This window comes from Odocoileus virginianus, chromosome 18 (genome assembly GCF_023699985.2).
Source record: "Odocoileus virginianus isolate 20LAN1187 ecotype Illinois chromosome 18, Ovbor_1.2, whole genome shotgun sequence".
Lineage (NCBI taxonomy): Eukaryota > Metazoa > Chordata > Mammalia > Artiodactyla > Cervidae > Odocoileus > Odocoileus virginianus.
Window position 1 is genome coordinate 47,666,652 of NC_069691.1, and position 11,267 is coordinate 47,677,918.

Consider the following 11,267-nt stretch of genomic DNA (forward strand, 5'->3'; position numbering starts at 1 on the left):
TCCTGACCAATCCCCCCACCCAGGGTCTGTGTTCCCCTTTCCCAGAAGATGTGCCAGGCAGAGAAGGGGAAGGCCACACCTCCTGCGGGGGAACTCTTGGGGAAGCCTCTCAGGGTCTGCAAAAGATGCTGGCAGTCGATTGTTTCAGCTGGACAGCTCACACCCAGGACTCCTGCCCTCCATGATTACCGATGCAGGGCATCTCAGGGGGCCCCTTCCTGTCCCGGGGCAGGACAGAGCAGGTCCAGGCTACTCTCTGGCGGCTGCCCCAGAGCTTGACCACAGGGCCCGGGCACCCGTCACACCTCACCCTGTGGCCCAGGGAGGGCCCGGAGGTCAGGAAGTGAAGGGAACACAAAACCATTTGGCCTCTGTCTCTTCGCGCCTCTCACTGTGACAGCAGGCATGGATAGCAGGTCTCCCCTCCGAGACCCCAGTCCAGCCACTGCTCTGGCAAGTGCAAGGTGCACATTGCTCATCTTGGATGTCAGAGGCTTCCTGATGTTTGCTTTGCTCCCACCCCTCTGAGGGTCACGTGCTTTGGTGTAGACTAAAGCTGAAAGCAGTTAAAAGTCTTTGTTTCCTGCTTTGCCATCACAAGGGATCCCGAGCCCTCCTGTTCCTCTTCTTTCTTCTCGAACAGCTGAAAGACCTCCTTTGTCAGCCTTAGTGCACTTCCCCAGTCCCATTTGGGGGCCGTCGTCTGCCTGCTGCATCTGGATCTTTCTTGTGCCTTTAGAATGCACTGAACAGTTGTGCAGGTTGTTCACAGCACAAGCCCAGGGGGCACCATTCGCAGAAATGAGGAGGTGAATGGCACACAGGTCCACAATAGCCTCATGGGCCCCTTTCTGCATTTCATATCCTGTCTTTGCCATATTGGAGTCCATGAGAGACTTCCTAGAGTTGGTGGCTCTGAGGTTCTTTTCCCGTTTTGGGGAAGAACCATTAGAGAATCATTTCTCTATTTTAAGAAAAAAACAGCTCAGGGATTATGAGCAGTGGTGATTAATACTTGGCCTCTGTGTTGGAGAGAAACGAAGAGGGTGGTGAGGAATAGGGAGAAACAGAGCGTGTAAGCCTTAAAGAAAGGGATAACTTCTACTCAGTTCTGGAATAAACCTTGGCATAAGCCTGAGTAATTTTCACCTTCCTCACAGAGAAAGAAAACTGTCGTCAGAGGTTCTATACCTCAGGTGATGGGGACACTCTTTCAGGCAGGAACTGCAGGATTTTCCTCTTAAGATGGTACCACCTTTCTTGCCTTGACTCCATAGTTTCTTTTCTTTTAAAAATCTACTTTATTGAAGTACAGGCTTCCCAGGTGGCTTGGACAATAAAAACTGTGCCTGCCAGTGCAGGAGACGTGGGTTTGATCCCTGGGTCAGGAAGATGCTCTGGAGGAGGGCATGGCAACCCACCCCAGTATTCTTGCCTGGAGAATCCCAGGGACGGAGGGGACTCACGGGCTACTGTCCATGGGGTCCTAAAAAGTCAGACACAACTGAAGCAACTTTGCTTGAATGCACATGTTCCTTTCTAGATTCATATGTTGAAGCCCCAGTATCTCAGAGTGTGACTGTATTTGGAGATAAGGTCTTCAAAGAGGTGACTGAGCTTTTTTTAAAAAAATTAATTAATTAGTTTTCCTCTGCTGAGTCTTAGCTGCCGCATGTGGGATCTAGTTCCCTGACCAGGGATTGAACCCCGGCCCCCTGCATTGGGAGTGCAGAGTCTTAGTCACTGGACCACCTAGGAAGTCTCAGGACATGCATTTTTATTTTAAGTAAGGTGGAAGCCATCTGGAGGATGACATGATTATTCATAGGTTTTAAAAGGATCCTTGTGCTGCTTTAATTGTGGAGGGCTTTAGGGTGGGCCTTCATCCAGTCTGGTCAGTGTCCTTATAAAAGAAGAACTGTAGAGACCATGTGGAAGGCACATGAGGATGTGGTGAGAAGGTGACTGCGATAACGTGATTTATAAGAAAAAAATTTGTTCATGCAGATGACCAAAATATATATCTCATATATATCATGTCTCACTCTTTGCACCCCGTGGACTGTAGCCCGCCAGGCTCCTCTGTCCATGGAATTTTCCAGGCAAGAATACTGGAGTGGGGTACCATTTCCTACTCCAGGGGGTCTTCCTAGCCCAGGAATCAAACCTGTGTCTCTAGCATCTCCTGCGCTGGCAGGCAGATTCTTCACCACTGTGCCACCTGGGAAGCCCCTCATGTATAGTTGGTCTCTGTCCACAGTTCCTGGCTAAAAGCTCCCCAAAGCCTTGGAATTTCCTAAGTGAGAGTGACAAACGTTAATGTGGTGACTTTTGGATGGGGACTGGTTGCCTTGGAGACCAACCAAGGGACTGGAGGTTTGGAAGTTTTCAGTCCCACCCCAGGCCTCTGGGCTGGAGGTGGGATCAAGTTCTATCAGCCAATGATTTGGTCAGTCATACCTATATAATGAGACACCCCCCAAACCCAAAAGGGTGGCGTTTGGAAAGCTTCCAGGTTTGTGATCACGTGGAAATTCAGGGAGAGCAGTATGCTTAAAGAGGGCACCTTCTTTGCCCTGTGCGTCTCCTCCACCTGACTGTTACTTGCGTTACATCCTTTTGTAGTAAACCAGTCATCTAGTAAGTAAAATGTTTCTCTGAATTCTGAGAGCTGCCCTAGCAAACCGACAGCATCTGGAGTGGCAAGGAGGGACAGTTTTGTAGGACCAAACCCTTACCCTTACCCTTACCCTTACCCTTACCCTGTGTGTGCCCTCTCTGGGTAGACAGTGTCAGAACAGAGTTGAATTGTAAGGTACCTTGCTGGTGTCTGAGGATTATCTGTTGGCGTGGGGGAATACCCAGCCCCCATTAAAACTGGGTTCAGAAACCTAATTTAGTAACCATCTGTAAGCCAAGGAGAGAGGTCTCAAAAAGACCAAGGTTTCTGACACCTTGATCTCAGACTTCTAGGGTCCAGAATTGTGAGAAAATTAATTTCTATTGTCTAAAATGAATTTCTGTTGTCCAAGTCACCCAGTGTGTGGGGAGGCCCACATGGAAAGAAACTGAGGGTGGCTTCCAGCCAAAAGCTAGCTAGGAACTAGGCCCTCAGTCTAGCAGCTCCACAGGAACTGAATCCTGCTGACAATCCCGTGATTGACTTTGGAAGTGGACCCTCCCTGAACTGAGCCTTCCGATAAGACCTTTGCCTTGGCTGAGTACAGCCTTGTGAGAGACCCTGAGCAGAGGATAGCAAAGTTGTATCCAGATTCCTGGCTCACAGAAGCTGACTGATGATAGAGGTGTTTCAAAGTGCTGTGTGCTAATGTTACTCAGCAGTAAATAATTAGTTCAGTCCTGAAAAAAGCTCTTTGAGGTGGAGACCAGAGCTAATCCTTGGCCCAGTCAGCACTGGCCTGAGGCAGACTCCTCAACTGTACCTGGAAAACTTGAGGCTCCTTGGATGAATCACATCCTCACCTACTCTCAAACTCCCCACTAATGAGCTGAGAAGTTTGGACAGATCTCCAAGGTCTCTTTTGGTGCCAACTTTCTATAACACGATTAAGAGCTCACAGCCAGCACACCTGGGTTGGCTGGCTTACGGCAGCCCACTGATGCTTCATTTAAAAAGCAGTGTTTGAGGCGCTTCCCAGGTGGTTCAGTGGTAGAGAATCCACTTGCCAATGCGGGAGACACGGGTTAGATCCCTGGTCTGGGAAGATCCCATGTGCCAAGGAGCAACTAAACCCGTGCATCACAGTGGCTGAGTCTGCTCTGGAGCTGGGGAATCCAAACTATTGAGCCCACGAACTGCAGCTACTGAAGCCCGAGTGCCCTGGAGCCTGTGCTGTGCAACAAAAGTCACAGCAATGAGAAGCCTGCTCATCACAACTAGGGAAACGCCCGAAGAGCAGTGAAGACCCAGCACAGCTAAAAATAAATGAATTAAAAAAAAGTTTTTTTTTTTTTTAAAGCAGTGTTTGAGTTCAGAATTTTGCAGACAGCAGCCAGAGTGTCAAATACTGTCTCCCCAAATTCATGTCCATCTAGAACCTCAGATATTCATTGGAAGGCTTGATGCTGAAGCTCCAATACTTTAACCACCTGATGTGAAGAGCTGACTCGCTGGAAAAGATCCCGATGCTGGGAGAGACTGAAGGCAAAAGGAGAAGGGCACAGCAGAGGATGAGATGGTTAGAGAGCATCACTGACTCAACCCACAAGAATCTGAGCAACCTCCAGGAGATCGTGAAGGACGGGAGCCTGGGGTGCTGCAGTCTGTGGGGATGCAAAGAGTCAGACACGACTGAACAACAAGCAAATATTATACAGAAGTCATTGCGATTCTTGGATTCCCATGAAGTATAAATATGTCACTATGCAGCCATGAAGAAGGATGACTTTGAAGATTTTAGATAATGTCATAAACAGTTTTCTAGATTAAGAACAGAAAGCAGACGTATGTAGAGTGTGACTGTGATTTAGTAGAAAAAGACCCACTGTAGACGGAAAGCTGAAATACAAATAAATGGCAGGACTGCAGCGGATTTTCTCCCTTTTAATTTCTCAGAATTCTTTGATGTGTTTATACTCACTTCTATGAAAAATATTATAGGAGACTGCATAAAAGGAATTCAGATTTTAAGAGAGACTGTGAAACATACTAGTGAAATGAATTTGTGACACCACTACCCATGTCAGTAACAACACTGTTGGCATGAATGTGCGTGCATCACCCGTATACTTTTTTCTCTATCTCCTACCTCCCAGAGGGAATAAACACTCAACAGAAAACTTATATTAGGACTTCCCTGATGGTCCAGTGGTTAAGACTTCCCCTTCCAATGCAGTGGATACACGTTCCATCCCTGGTCAGGGAGCCAAGATCCCACATGCCTTGTGGCCAAAAACCCAAAACATCAAATAGAAGCAATATGGTAACAAATTCAATAAAGACTATAAAAATGGCCCACATCAAAAGTGAAAAGTGAAGTAGCTCAGTTGTGTCCGACTCTTTTCAACCCCGTGGATTGTAGCCCACCAGTCTCCTCCCTCCATGGGATTCTCCAGGCAAGAATACTGGAGTGGGTTGCCATTTCCTCTCCAGGGGATATTCCCAACCCAGGGATCGGACCTGGGTCTCCCGCATTTCAGGCAGACGCTTTAACCTCTGAGCCACCAGGGATCACATCAAAGGAAATCTTTAAAGAATTGAACATGTATCAGTATTTGGCCTTTAAAAAAAATAGTACTGTGAATTACAAATCAATAAATGGTGATTATTTGGTTCTACTTATTATGAGGTTTATTAGAGTGGTTGTACATACTAGTTTTGTGACATGCTTTTTTGATTCAATATCACACAGCTAACATTCATCGATATTCGTTTCTATAGCTGTCCTTCATTCAGTTTCTTTGATGGATATTGGGCTTAGCTGCTCAGTTGTGTCCGACTCTTTGCGATCCCATGGACTGTAGGCCACCAGGCTCCTCTGTCCATGGGCTTCTCCAGGCAAGAATCCTGGAGTGTGTTGCCATGCCTTTCTCCAGGGGATCTTCCCAACCCAGGGATCGAACCCAGGTCTCCCACACTGCAGGCAGATTATCGACTGAGCCACCGGGAAAGCCCATCGCTGATGGTAGCCTTGCTTTTAAAATGCGTTCATTCAGGGCTTTGTCCAGGTATTTTGGAATACAGGAATGGGGGTGGGGGGAGGAAATTCAGATTTTGAGGCAAAATTTTCAGAGAGTTAAATTTTTAAAAATAAGACTTGTGGTATGATTTGGCCAAATCATGGTTATTTTCTTTCCTCTTTCCCTCTCTGGTTCATGCATTTCCTTGTCTGCTGCTGGAATGTGATTTAAGAGGGTTGCTTGTTTACCATCCCCGAGCCCCCCAGGCCATTTCAGCAGGACCCGAGGGCAGGATGGGGGTGGAGGGCAGAGCCCCTGGATCACTCCAGGCAGGGAATAGAACCTAGCCTAGTGAAATGCCACTGTTTTCTTCAGAAGTGGTCAGGAAGGATTTTTTGTGTGTGTGGCATTTTTGCTTCCTCTCTGCATCTTTGGCCCATGAAATGACCTCAGCATCTCCTGACTGTGGAATCACATGCTTTTCTCTTCTTTGAAGTTTGAGCTTTTTAAAATCCTTAGCTTTGGCAATAGGTAAGGCAGGGGTGACGTCAGCAGTGGGGACAAGGCTTTCAGCTGCTCGCCATCTGTCCATGTGAGTGGGTTGAGTCCTAGGGCGCCCCGATTTGACCCTCCCTACAGGAAGCCACACTGCACATTGTCCCGAGATGGGCCCTGACCCGCTAGGACAGCACCCACGTGATGCCTTAGCTGACAAAGCCTCTCCAGATACACTCCCATCTGACTTCTGCAGCAACCCTAGGGGAAGACCCTTCAAGTGCATTTGGTGGAGAGGATGGTCCATTGCTAAGTGGGACAATAGGGTGGGGGAAAATGTGGTTAGAGAAGATGCTGGCATTTTTTAAAAGTCTCTTCCCTGGGTCTCACCCTGCACTGGTGCTTTGTACATGCCTGACCCTTCACATAAACTAGATTGCCATCCTGAGTGAAGCAAGTCAGACAGATAAAGGCTAATGTTGTATGGCATCCCTTATATGTGAATCTAAAAAGAAATTATACAAACGAACTTATATACAAAACAGAAACAGCCTCACCAACTTAAAGAAGGAAATTATGATAGCTGGCAGAGAGGGGGCGTATGAGGAAGGGATCGTTAGGGAGTTTGGGATCAAGGTGTACACACTGCTGTATTTAAAATGGATAAACAGCAAGGTCCTACTGTAGAGCATGGGGAACTCTGCTCAATGTTATGTGGCAGCTGGGATAGGAGGGAATTTGTGGGAGAGTGGATGCATATGTATGTGTGGCTGTGTCGCTCAGCTGTGCATCTGAAACTATCACATTGTTAATCAACTATACTCCAATTTAAAACTAAAAAGTTAGATAAAATAAAAAAGAAATTCTACTTCTGTATGGGCTTCCCGGGTGGCACAGTGGAAAAGAATCTGCCTGCTAGTGCAGGAGACATGAGAGACATAGGTTGGATCCCTGGGTCAGGAAGATGCCTAGAGGAGGGCATGGCAGCCCACTCCAGTGTTCTTGCCTGGAGAATCCCGCGGACAGAGAAGCCTGGCGGGCTACAGTCCATGGGGTCAGAGAGTCGGACACGACTCCAGAGACTTAGCATGCACACACAGTAGTGGCTCCTGGCGCAGACTGGGCCTGTCTTAGATGGTGATACGAGACCAGGTCCTTCTATCCTGGGAACTAACACAGGACTTTCTAACTGATTCATGTAAGGAGGGCGAGCCGGTCCAAAGCTTCCCGAGCCCCGGTGTCTGGGAACTGAGGCCAGATGGTAACTGGAGGGGTGGAGGAGTGGGTGTTCCGGCATGATGGCTGGAGCAGCTGGGACAGCTAGCTTGGCCAGAAGTTGGAGCAACGTATTCTCACCCTTGTTCCTCTGTCTGCCTACGTCACAGATTTTCCCTCAGGTTTCTTTGTAGCATAAGGTGACAGCTGTCAAACTTCTCCCCACCCTGATGTAATGGCACAAATGCTTTCATATAGAGGATTGCATCATTTTTCATCCTTCTTCACAGAATAGCTATAGAGCCATTCAAAGACCACCATAAAATGATCAATAGCAACTGATTATATCTAACCAATAAAAGGATGCCTTTTTGCCTTGGCATCAACCAACTGGGCTGGATTCTGTGATGGGCTTTTGGTGATTTTAGGAACCAAGTGGAAGCGTTCTCTTCTCCCAGGAAATGCTCCACTTTAGGACAGGAGCAGACAAGGTTTTTTGTTTGTTTGTTTGTTTTCTTCCTTTCTTCCATTTGACATCAGTCTGTAAACGGAGAAATGGTACTGAAACAGAATGAAAGAGGGACTTCCCTGCTGGTCCAGTGGTTATAACTTAGCCTTCCCATGCAGGGGATGTGGGTTCTATCCCTGTTCAAGGAGGTAAGATCCCACATGCCTTGCAGCCGAAAAACCAAAATATAAAACAGAGGCAGTGTTGTAACAAATTCAATAACTTTAAAAATGGTCCACAGGAAAGAAATCTTTAATTAAAAAAAATGAAATGAGAAACCCAAAGAACAAACAGGAAGCCCTAAGTAAACCCTCAAGTTTGGTCTTGGGGTTCTATCTACCCCAAGAACCATCCACTCAGCCCCCATGCAATGTGAGTCCTTGGCCAGGTCAATGACATAGTAGATGCAAACGATGTAATTAACACAGAAGGGATGCCAGTACACAGTGCACTGGGTCCCAAGATAACCCTGCCTAAACCCCTTGCAGAGATCCTAACAGGTACTGTGGCCACATATTGTTAGAATAAAATATCTTCATCTCCGTCATGGGTTCATAGATATAATCATGCATGCCATCATGCAAAGAAACAATGAACTGGTTCACAAATCAAGCAAAATGCCAATAACTCATTCTTCTCTCCAACAGGATAGCCCACACAAATACAAAGCAAACTGGCTTATTCTGGAGAAAAAGCCCCAAACAGAGGGGAAATAAAGTTTCTGGCTGTACACTAGACTGACTTTATTGAGCCTGTCGGCTGGCTCCCAGATGTCAGTTCCTTGCTCTAATTGCCAAGCTGCAGCCAGTGCTGCTTCAGGGAATTCTGAAGGGAAGATTCTGAGGACACGTGGTCCCAGCAGTTGCTCAGGGCTTGCTGGACAATTCCCCAGTCTGGGGGCCTCTGGCCACGAGCAGCAAGACTCCTGGTTGGTTTCAGAAGGTGAGCGACTTGTGCCCTAAGGAGCCATCTTCCGAAAGCTAGAGTTCAGACTTCCTCTGTACTCAAAGGGGAAGGGGTAAAGCCCTGGTTCCAGCCAGCCTTCAGAGGGGATGGGTTAATTTCTTCCTTCCTGTAGGCATCCATGGGTATGCCTGATCAGGGTGCTTCTGTGAGCCAAACAAGGTTATTTAGCTTAATACTCACTGTCTGGGAGGCAGGGTTTCAGAGATGGTCCATTATGTATCATTTAAGCTTATAGGCAGCATTCCTTCAGTGATTAACTTGTAACAGAAAAGCAACGTTCTTCCTTATTATTGATATGAAGCCATCTTCATGAATGATCTTAACTGGATCTCCTGGGTGACTTGCTGCAGCTTCCACATCAGCATGGGCTGCTTCACTTTGCACTTTCCAGCGGCTGGAAAGGCGGCTTGGGGCTGGACGAGAGTCCTGGAGCGACACATGTTTTCATTATTTTGATTAATGTACCGATTTTCATGGTGCATATTCATGGGTAAAAATTTATCTTCTTTCCTTGAGCCTTATGAACCAACTTCTGCTAGCTTCGCTTTTCTTTGGCAGCTTCCTCACCTCTCAGTAGTGTCTCTTTGTGACCCCATGGACTGCAGAACTTCAGGCTTCACTATTTCCCAGAGCTTGCTCAAACTCATGTCCAATGAGTCAGTGATGCCATCCAACCATCTTATCCTCTGTCGACCCCTTCTCCTGCCCTCAATCTTTCCCAGCATCAGGGTCTTTTCCAGTGAGTCGGTTATTTCCATTAGGTGGCCAGAGTACTGGAGCTTCAGCTTCAGCATCAGTCCTTCCAGTGAATACCTCCATTCCCCCAAACGTTTCCTTATGCCCCCTTGTAATTCATCTTTGCTTTCACACTTGTCCCCAGTTAAACACTGATGTGCTGTTACTGAGAATTAGTTTCCATTTTTAAGCGCCATACAGTGCATTCTCTTTTATGTCTGGCTGCTTTCATTCAACATAATGATTTTGAAAATTACCCGTGTTATTATGTGTATCCATACTTTGCTCTTTTTAAAAAGTTAAACAACTTCTTTTATCGAGCTATAATTGGCACACTATAAACTGCATGTTTTTAAGGTATACACTCTGATAAATTTTTACTTATGAATATGCACCATGAAAACCGGTACATTAATCGAAATAATGAAAACATGCGTCGCTCCAGGATTCTCGCCCAGCCCCAAGCCTCCTTTCCAGCCTTTGGAAAGGCGCCCTCCATTAATGCCGACGGCGCCACCCAGCGGCCCCCCTGGGAACAGTCGCCACTACCTGGAGAAAGGGAAGGATGTTCTGGGTGTGGAGAGGCTGGGAGCGCCCCGCTTGGGTCCGGATCGGATGGATCAGGTGGCAAACCACCCCAGGCTGGCCGGGGGGGCCTCCCCACATGGAGGTCTGAGGGCGACACACAAGCCAGCTAGAGCCACCTCCACTGCTTCTGCTGTCTTGACTTTAATTTTTGAAAATGAGGTAAGAAAAACTAACCCAACATTGTAAATCAACTATACTTCAATTTTAAAAAACGAAAATGAAAAATATGGTATGAAACACTTTATTCAAAACTATTGCAGGGCTTCCCTGGTGGCTCAGTGGTAAAGAATCCGCCTGTTAATGCAGGAAACATATGTTCCATCCCTGGTTTCAGAAGATCCGCATACTGCAGAACAGCTAAGACTGTGCTCCACGAAAAGAGAGGCCGGCACCCAGCACATTACAACCAGAGAGCTGCCCCTGCTGCCTTCAGCTAGACAAAAGCCCGTGTAGCAATGAAGACCCAGGAAAGTCAAAAATAAATAAATTATATTTAAAAAAAGACTTGCAAAAGGGGGCCATGACGGTGGCAGCAGGAGAGAGAGATGATGCTCAATTCCTACGACAACAGGGACAAGGGGATTTCTACCCAAGGAGCAGGGTGGGGGTCATCAATGGAAAATGACCAAGAGGAGACATCAAGGTTAGGGGGATTCTTGCTAAACTGACATAATAGGATTCTTGCAAAATATAGACAGGGACTTAGATAGCAAGGGTGGGGCATGAGGAACTTGATCAGACACTCGTGGTGATAAGATATCAGGGTGCTCAATTATCAAAAATGGGGGGATTCTTGCTCAACTGAGGACAGGATGGGGGTCAAGGTGGAGACCCAGTTGGGAGGAGGGCTCAGAGGATCCTGACTATAAAGTTTGGTCAAGGAGAGAGTCTCGGTCACAAAACACATCCATTGAGTTTGCATGTATTGAAGTCAATAGCATACGTATAATTAAGCCTCTGCATCTTTTAAGCTGTCCTCTAAAAGAGCAAAACTCATAATTTCCTCTCTAGAGTCTGTAAACTTGAAAATAGGAGTTTGGCAAGCCTTCTGTAGAACAGAGGAGCTTTATGAAGACAAGGAACCCCCAGTCTGGCTTCTATTCTGATATCTCATATTCCC

The 11,267-nt window shown here is 46.9% G+C and overlaps 1 long non-coding RNA gene across 2 annotated transcripts in view; it reads left to right on the top strand.

Annotated features, from left to right (window-relative positions):
• LOC110127111 (uncharacterized) overlaps positions 1–10,649 on the top strand; it is a 37,297-nt gene extending 26,648 nt beyond the window's left edge. The window contains exons 5-6 of one of the 2 annotated variants that reach the window (XR_011492852.1): positions 8,506–10,306; positions 10,408–10,649. This is a non-coding gene — a long non-coding RNA (uncharacterized lncRNA). Of the gene's footprint in view, positions 1–8,505; positions 10,307–10,407 lie in introns of those variants that run through there. The other variant, XR_011492853.1, reaches the window with a different exon arrangement.
• The last annotated feature ends 618 nt before the right edge of the window (positions 10,650–11,267 follow it).